General features: G+C 30.5%; 1 protein-coding gene across 3 annotated transcripts in view; it reads right to left on the minus strand.

Moving 5' to 3' along the window:
* swi2 (Protein singed wings 2) overlaps positions 1-6,694 on the minus strand; it is a 74,218-nt gene extending 67,524 nt beyond the window's left edge. Inside the window, exon 1 of one of the 3 annotated variants that reach the window (XM_072528696.1) lies at positions 6,383-6,694. The gene's annotated coding sequence lies outside the window, so the exon portion shown is untranslated. Of the gene's footprint in view, positions 1-871; positions 1,167-6,382 lie in introns of those variants that run through there. The other 2 variants (XM_072528697.1, XM_072528695.1) reach the window with 2 other exon arrangements.
* Between the last annotated feature and the right edge of the window lie 3,491 nt (positions 6,695-10,185).

Below are 10,185 nucleotides of genomic sequence, written 5' to 3' on the forward strand. Positions count from 1 at the left end.
ATCTTTTATCTCTTTACGTTTTTCCTCATAGTAAGTTTGTTTTGCATCTCTTATCGAAAATTCCAAACCGCCTGCAAAGAAGAGGAAACCTAATCAGCGAAGACGATGTTAAAAATGCCTCAGAAATAGAGACAGGAAAACTAGATACGTGTGTGAAGATTTTTGTGTGTTTAGAACACTGTGTAACATTTTGTTACGAATTTAATCCAGTTCCATTATAATTTACAATAAATAGGTATTTCCATTAAACATTTGAAAGAAAAACAAATTTAAATTTTTTCTAATCGAAAGTACTCTCTATCCATGACAATTAAATCTAAATGTAAATAAAATCATCCACACTCTTTTTAATGATACTAATTTCGTTAAAATCGGTTGATCCAAACCAAAGTTATAGGTATTTATCCACAAATACTTTCCCACTCTCCCCCACCCTTTATTTAAAAAAATAAATAAAAGCAGTCAAGTTATAATAACATGAATAGTTTCTGATATATAGTTGAAGATCGCCTTATTGGACCACCCGGTACTATGTGTGTATTACTAATCCTAAAACCCCACGTTGTTATTTACTAATTAAAAAGTATTATATTTTTTCCAAAAATAAATGTTCAATAAATACCGCTCTCTTGGACCGGCGCAACTATGCATAACCTGAAAATCTACGCGACTTGTACATAAGTTATTGTTAAATAAAATTGTTTGTTGATTTTATTGATCAGATTATAATTGGAAAACACTCTGGAGCATTTCCATCGCAAAAAAGGCTTTAAAACTTAGCGTGAGTATACAATTTGGTTGTGCCCTTAAGACATCTATTTTAGCGGTTATAAAAATATATCTTCTATAAAAATACAAGTAAACAACATACCTGTACTTGGATTTCTGTGCCTTTGCAGTCACCTATTGGTACAATCACTTTGATATTTTTAATGTTTTTCACGAATCACAACATATATATCTTATATAATGTTATAACATAGAGATAACTAACTTACATGTGTTTGTAAGTCACACAAGTACTATTTATTTTAAGACATCCTTGAACCACGATGTTTTTTAACAACTGATTAGAAAAATGTCAGAACATCGCTAATTTTTCTGATAATACAGTTTGTTTTATTTATTTTTTTGTATCAACACGACGAGTACGCAATGAATACTACAACGTGGTCAATCTAAAACTAAATACCTGTTTATACCGAACGTAAAAATTCAAAATTACATAATGAAATGTAAATGATATGTTGATATTATGTGCGTAAGTCGTCCAAGATCCAACGATATTAATTTGACTAAGTTAGATAAAATGGTGGATGTAAATAACCTTTCGTGATTGGTACAAAAGATGCTGCCTGTACTGCGTGTTGTATCCGAAATAATAAATCAGTAAAATAAGCAAAAAAAGTGGATGAGCAGGCAGTACTGTAGACTAATGAGGAGTTTCATACTATATTTTTATTTCATTTGAATATTCATTTAAATAATATATTTAAAATTAAATAAAGTAATTTTATATTTTAAACAAATTTAATAAATAATTATGATTGCTCCTAACGCCACCTACTGACGTATTAACAAAGTATATGTTGTTTAATTACGACAAACCTGTCCAATTTAGATCAACTATTAATAATCTGTCTATATAAAAGGCTATGATGAACTAAACTAACGACGCCATTTAGAAAAGAAATCTAAACTACCACCATTTGATATTTCAATCATGTTTTGTTTTTTAAACGATACAGTTAAATAATAATACCGTATTAATTTAGATGTATAAATTAGTTTTATTATATTACTATAATTAGTAAAAATTTAGATTTATTAGTTTAGATTTAAAATCTTAACGCCATCTGAGCAAAGAAATCTGAACTACTGACATTTCAACCTATGAATCAATCATATTTTGTTCTTGAAACGATTCTTCTTCTTGTAGTTCTTTCTCTTATCGGAGGTTGGCTATCATCACAGCTGTCCGTACCTTATTAGCGACTACTCTGAAAAGATCTACTGAGCTTAGCTTAATATCTTTATTTTGCACCTCTAGTAATGTGGCCTAAATATTCCAGCTTTCTTGTTTTGATGTGATTTATGACCTTTATGACCTCGCAATCCTTTTGTAGCCTTCTTAACAGTTCTGCAATTGTAATTCGTTGGATCCATGGTATTTTTAAAATCCTTCTATAGCACCACATCTCAAATAATTCCAACTTCTTTATATTATCCACTTTTAGTGTCCAGCTTTCCATTCCATAAAACAAAGTCGAGAACACGTGGCATCTTATCCTCAGCTCCAGAGGAAGGTCTCGATTAACAAACATTGTTTTTATTTAGTTGCTTGTCTTGCAATTTCAATACGTGTCCTTATTTTTTTACCTAGGCCATTATTTTCATTTACTCAGGTTCCCAGATATTTGTAGTTATTCACTCTTTCCACTTGTTTTTCCTCGATGTCTAGCCTTCCTACTTATGTTGCTTAGAAATAATCATGCACTTGGTTTTCTTAACGGTCATTTGTAGTCCATATTTTATACTGACTTGATGTAATCTATTTACTAAGTGTTGCAGTGCTTCTAGACTATCTGCAAAAACAGCGGTATTTTCTGCCAATCTTATGTTGTTCAAGATTTTTCCGTTTATTGATATACTCTGTTGTTCCTCCAATATTTCTTCCTTAAAAAAGCTTCGCTGTACAGATTGAATAACAATGAGGACAGCACACAACCCTGTCTAACACCTCTTTTGATTTCTATAGTTTCTATATCGACATTTTCCATTCTAAACTCTGCTTTTTGATTCCGGTACAGATTGACAATAACCCGTATATTTCGACTATCCACATTCTTTTCTTTTAACAATTTTACGAGTTACTGATGTCGTACTCTATCAAAAGCCTTTTGATAATCTATAAAGCAGACATAGAGATCCTGGTTCATATCTAGTCTTCTTTGCGCGAGAACGTTAAAAGCGAACAGAGCCTCTCTCGTTCCTCCTCTGAATCGAAACTAGGTGTCATCTTAATCTTTATCTATGTTTTTGTACAGTCTTCCATGTATTATTTTGAGAAATATCTTAAGTGTGTGGCTTATTAGAAAAATTGTTTTGTACTGGGAGCATTCTGTCGCATGTACTGACTTTGATAGTGTTACAAAAGTGGACAGCAACCAATCTTTGGGTATTACTCCTTATGTATTCTTGCCAAAATCTTAGTATATCTTTGATGTCTGCAATGAGTTAACCATTATCATCTTTGAGTACCCCATAGTGTGCTCGCTTTTTGGTATTTGTTATTTCTTTTATTTTTTTATGCATGTTAAAGCTGTCGTATTTTCTATCATACTCTTCTTGAAACGATCGTTTAATTAATAATACAAAAAATATTAATTACATATTCATATAATTAATAAATAAAAATAATTTAAACTTTCATGTTAGTTCAGATTTCAAATTAGCGTCACTTAGGAAAGAAATCTGAACAGATAAACTAACAGATAAACTAAATTAAACTTAACTGTCTTATAAAATAGAAAATATTTATTCGCCAAATAAAGTACTAAATAAAAAGTTATCTGAAAAATAAATTGTGTTTATTGTAGTTTGTTTTAATGCCTCAGGTTATCGTGAAATAAAAAATATACCTAAATAGTTTAGTGTAGGTTAGAGACATGAATATTAAAAGATTTAATCTAATCGGAGAGTATGATCAGTATCATGTTTAATGTTTATAAACTTAGTTCGAGAATATAATATTTAATGCAGAATTGGTAATTGGTAAAGGCTTTTTTAAAAGGTTAAGATTAAGTAAACCGACAGTAATCTATATTCTGAGAAAATATTGTAAATAGTTGTTCATAAATGATTATAAAAGTAGGTGTATACATATTTTCAATTATTTAATTTAGGGATATAATATTTTCATAATTTTGATATTTAAAAAATAGATTAATTAACCTTTTTCAAGAGATATTGGGGCTATTGATTCAATAATAGTAATATCGAATTCAAAAATGAAAAATATGAAAAAATTCTTTTAATAATTATAAAATACATTCAATTATATATAAAAAAGACTCAGAGTAGATATACAAAATATCCAGAGTGTAGTAGAAAATTTTCAAAACTTTCAATAAATCTTCTATATAATATATGAAATACTTATTGATTTTAAACTCTGACAATTTCGTGATACTTCTTGCATACGTTTTTCTATGTACCTACCACGTAATAATAAATAATTCGGTATTCTTAATAAGAAGTTTAAATGAAGATGATAGAAATGGGTTCTTACAAGGAGATTCTGATTATAAAGTAAAGCCATTTTTAAGAAGTCCACTAAACAATCTAATTTCTATAATAAATTTCATATCAGAACCAGATATGCAACATAACTTTTTATGTATGGAAGAGGTTTAGGTACTATTTCATACAGTAACATTCTACGAGTATAACCTAGAGAGAGATCAAAATAAAGACAATTTTGATCATGAATTGCTAAATTAAGACATTACTGAACTTTTTAAAGTTAAAGATATTTGGGCTAACCTTATATAATATTTTAGTGTTATGGAAAAACCTGGGAAGAATCATTAAACATGTATTATTTTTTATTCGTCATTAAATTTTTCTATAGATTATTTAATTTATTCTTGCCACCACAAATTCTGTATTCAAAAGAGATATTAAAATATTATTATGATTTATTTGACAATTAATTAAATGTTGGTGTGTTCCGAAATAAATTTTACATTTATTGTACAGATAAGTAACCGCGACATAATTTGACGTAAACATACTTATTATTCAATATTGTTATTATTCGGATGACATTTATTAAATTTTTGGCAATCGTTAAAAATCGAATCTTTTAGTGATAAATATTCTTGACCTAATATAAGTGTTTGAAAAACATTGTATAAAGAAAGGTTTGTTTTCCCCTAATTTTTTTGTATTTCTTGTTATTTTGCTAAGTGTAATGAATTAAAATATTTTTAACCAGCCGTATCTTACGTAAAATTTAATTTTCGTTATTTTATTTCACTATGATTTTGCTCCAAAATGAACTGTTTTAGGGCCGATTTTTCGAACGCTAATCAAAACTTGATTATAATCAAATATTTAATTACAAGCAAATACGTCACCGTAGCTGTCAAAATTATTAAAAATTGCTTATTAATATTGATTTGTAAATAAAAACATGAAATTAACATCAGAAAAAGTTTAATTATGGTTTGTTTAAATTAAAACGCAAAATATTAAAATTGAATAAAATAAATCAGTCAACATAACCTCAAAATGTGACGTATTTAATTTTAATTAAATATTTGAGTTTTGATTAGCATTCGAACAACCGGCCCTTAAAGATACAAGCAGGAAAAGTAGAAAATATCAATATTTTTAGTAATTTTTAAATATTTTAATTTTCGATTTTTCATAAATCCGCCCTGGTGTAGAGGTTTTGCAGTCAATATTCCAACCACACATACAGATGGGAGTAAAAAGTGACGACAACTATATCCATAACCTTTTTGTTTGCCGATGAATAAATAATTTTAGCAGAAGACAAAAACAATAACGTCTACATAATAGAAAAGTTGAAAGAAGAATTTGAAAGCTGTAGTTTAAAAATTAACTGCGATAAAGGGCACTACATCGTCATTAAAAATACCGCAGAAGAACCTAGAGGTAAATAACAACTCAATAAACCAAACAAATGAATATTAATACTTGGAGGCTACTTGGGGGGATAAATATAATGTGCTGTGTAAAGCCCCGGCGAACTAAGTAAGTAATTCAAAAATACTAAAATAGTTAAAGAAATTAAAAAAAATCTGGGCGTTAATCGGTAATCAAAAGTTATTAGTGAAGGAAATATCCATAGGTTACACAAATAGCGATGCAGAAGAAGAAGAATAATTAACTGTAAAGTAGCGTACACAAGTCAAATAAAGACACAAAAAAATCAGAAGAGAAGATTAACACTGCAAATGGATCAAAACAACATCACAGCTAGAGAGTCAGGGCGTGTGAGTTCATAACAAATAGAAAAAAAAATAGATAGCATTTAAATTAAACAACAGCTGTGTTCAAAGAATGACAGAGAAAAAACCTAAATTAAACTTGAAGTGCAAATCTACACAACATAAAAAGGAGAACTATTCAAAGCTGAATTGAATAATCAAATCAAAGATTCCAGAGAGAGCGAGGGAGAAAGATAAATACTTGAAAGAATATAAATGAATATATAGAGAATCGTGGTAAATGTGTTAATGCACTTGGTAAAACTAAGCTGACGTTGAAACTGCTGTCATTATTAAGTAATAATTTTTTGGCAAATTTTAAAACAATGGCTACTAATTAAATAAAATCAAAGGCTTCTTACCTTTTATTGCATCAAAAACTTCGAGGCAAGCTGTTTTAATTAATTTTTCCACAAGCACAACGTTTCTACATTCGAGCGAAACATATTCATGCGACGAATCGCAGTAATCTTCTAACGCAGCACCGAGTTTCAGCAAATCTGAGTTGTCGACTGACCGAAAATGAGAATTGAGACTGCTACTCCACAGTAAACGGCTAAAAACTGCTCTGTTCTCGCAGGTGATAAGTTAATACCGCTCGACTGGAGTATTTACGGAATTTGAATTTTCAGAGCAACGATGTGCTTGCTTTGTGCACCAGCATCAGTTCAATTATACTATTTGAATTTGCAACGGTGCATCCAATACGAACTGAGTCAAGGTAAATTATGTTCGGAAACAAGAGCGCCGATGGGAGTTTTGTTTTGGCGGGGTATTTGAACGATTTTTTTTATTAGGATTCGATAAGAAAATCGATTTAATTTAGTATGATGAAATAGTAGGCATTTATTTATCAACAGATTTCTTCAAGTTCACTAAAAATGTGAACCTAAAAAAAATTTTTTGTGTTTCGAAATTAAATAAGAAAAGATTGTCGAATATATTGATTAAACCTTTCTCAGTACACAAACAGGCACTTTTTATTTAAATTTACCCAATGTAAGTCCTTATTATCGCTAATCTTTATTGCTATTGTTCTGAAGCTATTTTCTTGTGACATCGAAATGCAATTTACTATTTTTGTTGGGAATAAATAAATTTATTTCAAAGTAAAAAATCGGTTGCCTGTAAAGTCGGTTTTACGGGCGAAGATTTTACGTGACAACGTCTTTTTCTCGGTAGAATATTTATTGATATGAATATTATTAAATTGCACAATAGGAACAAGGAATTGGATGAAAATAAGAATTGCACAAATTTTAACTATAGAAATATATTTTGTTTACTAAAACATTGTACATGTAAACTTAAACTTAACTAATTTCTATTTGAGTGATTTTGTTGAGGATAGGACGATGATAAGAGAAATATGAAATGAAAGGAAGTGTTTCTGCTGTAGTGAACGCCAAGAACGCTCGAGAAAGAGACACAAGCACGCACCGATTCAACGCGCCTAATTCTCTAGTGCTGCGCGCGCAGCGGACCGATCATGTTTGAGTGGGAGAGAGACGCAAGGCATTCGCCGGTCCGGCGGGCCTCTCTCTCGTTCGGTGACTCATCGTAACAGACGTGAGCGGGCGTTACACTTTTTCATGAATGACTCCGAGCCACAACCTAATTTAAGACGTTGTCACGTCAACAACAAAGATTGATTTAAAACGTTTTCAACATGGCAGCAGTTAAAGAGGTCAGGAAAGAATTGAATAAATTAAATAAAACTAATTAAATTAGGCTAAAAAACGGCACGTGGTACTTGTGAAGTGCCGACAGAAGTGAATACTTCTTATAGAGCGTTATTACTATAGGTGGGTTAATGGAATTTTGTGTCTGCTTATTACTAATTAATTTGTTTTTAAATAATACACATTAAAGTTCTTTAAAATTTCAAAAATCTTAATTGTTTCTTTTTGTTTAATGATTTTAGTAATTTTCAAAATTTGTGAAATATAATACAAAATTTATTCATCTTTATATTATCTTGCATCATTTACGTTTGTTTGAAAATTAAAAAAGTAAATCTATCCCAAAATAGCCATGTTTTTAGTAACGTCAATCCAGAAGAGTATTACCATTGTATGCGAAAATAAAAGCCAAAATCCATTAGTTACATTAAAGCAAAGTTTCTTAAGTTTTCTTCTGTTTCATGTCCAGTAGGGGTACTATTTGAGTATTTCTTTTCCCTTTGTAGTCCCATTGCTTTTTGTGTTGTTTTTTACGGTTCCTTGAACATAAATGTTGAAAAAACTGCCAACTAGAAGCTCTCAGTTTATCACGACTTGATAGAACAGACCGTTCCGTGTTCGAGGTTCGGGCCTCTAGTTTCGCCTTAATACTCAAGCAACCAAGCAAGCAATGTAATTAAATCCAGTTGTGCATTTAATTTAATAATTTAATTGTGGAAAACAGGAGTTACTCCACCGCGCCCCAATGCTTATCCCTTTCCCCCCTATAGCACTCTGATGCGCGATAGGGGCGCAACTATCAGCCAAATGCTCTTCATGTGAAGGTCCTGGGTAATAGAACCCCAACATGGTTTCCTAACCGAATTCAAAACTCAGGACAGCGCATTGTCGCTATATTCCTGTTATCTTAATGTGGCTTATCCGCGAACTAAAATTGCTTACTTGGGCCTTAAGTCTCCGCTCTGAACTAGGCTCAGTTTAGCGACTTGGTGCTCAAGGGGTTGGCCCTACGTGTCCAGGTTTTTGGGTTTTTTTGTTAGCTTGCGCTGGTTTTTGTTGGTATTTTTTTGATTTTTTTGGTGGCCGAGGCCGATTTTTTGTATGTTTTTTAATTTTTTTCTGTAGGTAACCCTGAAACAAAAATCATAATTATGACAATATCTATATCATAATATTGAAAAATATAAAAAAATATGAGACAATAAAACAATATAGAGTTTGTCTTCTTTAAGGCAACCGGGCCCACGTTGCATTTTGCGATTGTCCACGAGTGTTTTGAGCTACGAACTATCTTCATTGTGCTTTGTTGTTGTTTTTTGGAGTATTTTCCTTCTGGTGTTTTGTTTTCTCTCTGGTGTGGTCTTAGTACTCACGCGGTGCGTGACTGTGCTGGGAACTGCTTCCCCCTCTCTCGGAACCGCATGCTCATTCAGGACAAATGATCAAATGTGTACGCGGCTTAAGAAATCCATAAATGCCTTCAAAATGAATTTTCAATTCAATTTTTTAATCACATAAGATAAAAGCTATAATATTATAGTTTACCATTTTATAAACTAAAATATAACAAATTTCCAATATTTTGATACACTTTAGATAATACTTTCGCAGCAAAAACCATATAAAATTTGAAAACAAAAGTTTTGAAATATCAATAACTTAAATATCGAACATAACCTATTGTAGATAACAATGTTACATCGTTTTCAGGTTCTGGTTCATAAAACCATTTAAAATTAAATTCAAGAGAAATGCAGACTGACAATTTTAATATAAAGAAAAATCGATAATATGCCTACAAAAGAACAATGGACTTTGGAAATGGAATGAAATAAATAGCTATTTTAGTTTAATTATAAAAGTTTTGTAAATTCGTGCTTTGTTAAAATTTAAAAAAATAATATGAAAGTGTGAGATATTCACTCGATTAGATTCATAATAAAAAGGGGGTTAAAATAATAAATGCTATAGAACGATTGAGATTGTCGTTAATATTAGTATCTAAAAAATGTACACATTAGGCAAATTAGCAAAAAAGGGCGAAAAATATTATATAAAGTTTTATGATGTAAAGGTAGGTCGGGGTATAATACATAAAATTAATGTTTTTTTTCGGCAAATTTGACACCTTATCAAAAAATTTTGAGGTGCGAAAGTTGTAAACAATATAAAAATGAAGAAAATCGTCTTTTTTTCGAGGTTTTTGTTTTTAATTTTTCACTTGTATAAAAGTTATTGTATTTTGATAAAACGCAGAAAAGTTGTCTAATTAATTCGTGAAATGCACAGCTTTAACTTCATTCGAGATGCTAAATACATATTTATTCAATTACTGCTAAGTTTAATAAATTTACTGCCCTTATAAAATAATGGAAAAGAGGCCTGCTTCATGGTTAATGAGAAGTGGAAGACTCCAAAAATACGAGATAACACAGCCGGATACACTATTTATCGTAATTCGAATATCGAAAGGAGAAGAATCG

This window comes from Diabrotica undecimpunctata, chromosome 4 (assembly GCF_040954645.1).
Source record: "Diabrotica undecimpunctata isolate CICGRU chromosome 4, icDiaUnde3, whole genome shotgun sequence".
NCBI lineage: Eukaryota > Metazoa > Arthropoda > Insecta > Coleoptera > Chrysomelidae > Diabrotica > Diabrotica undecimpunctata.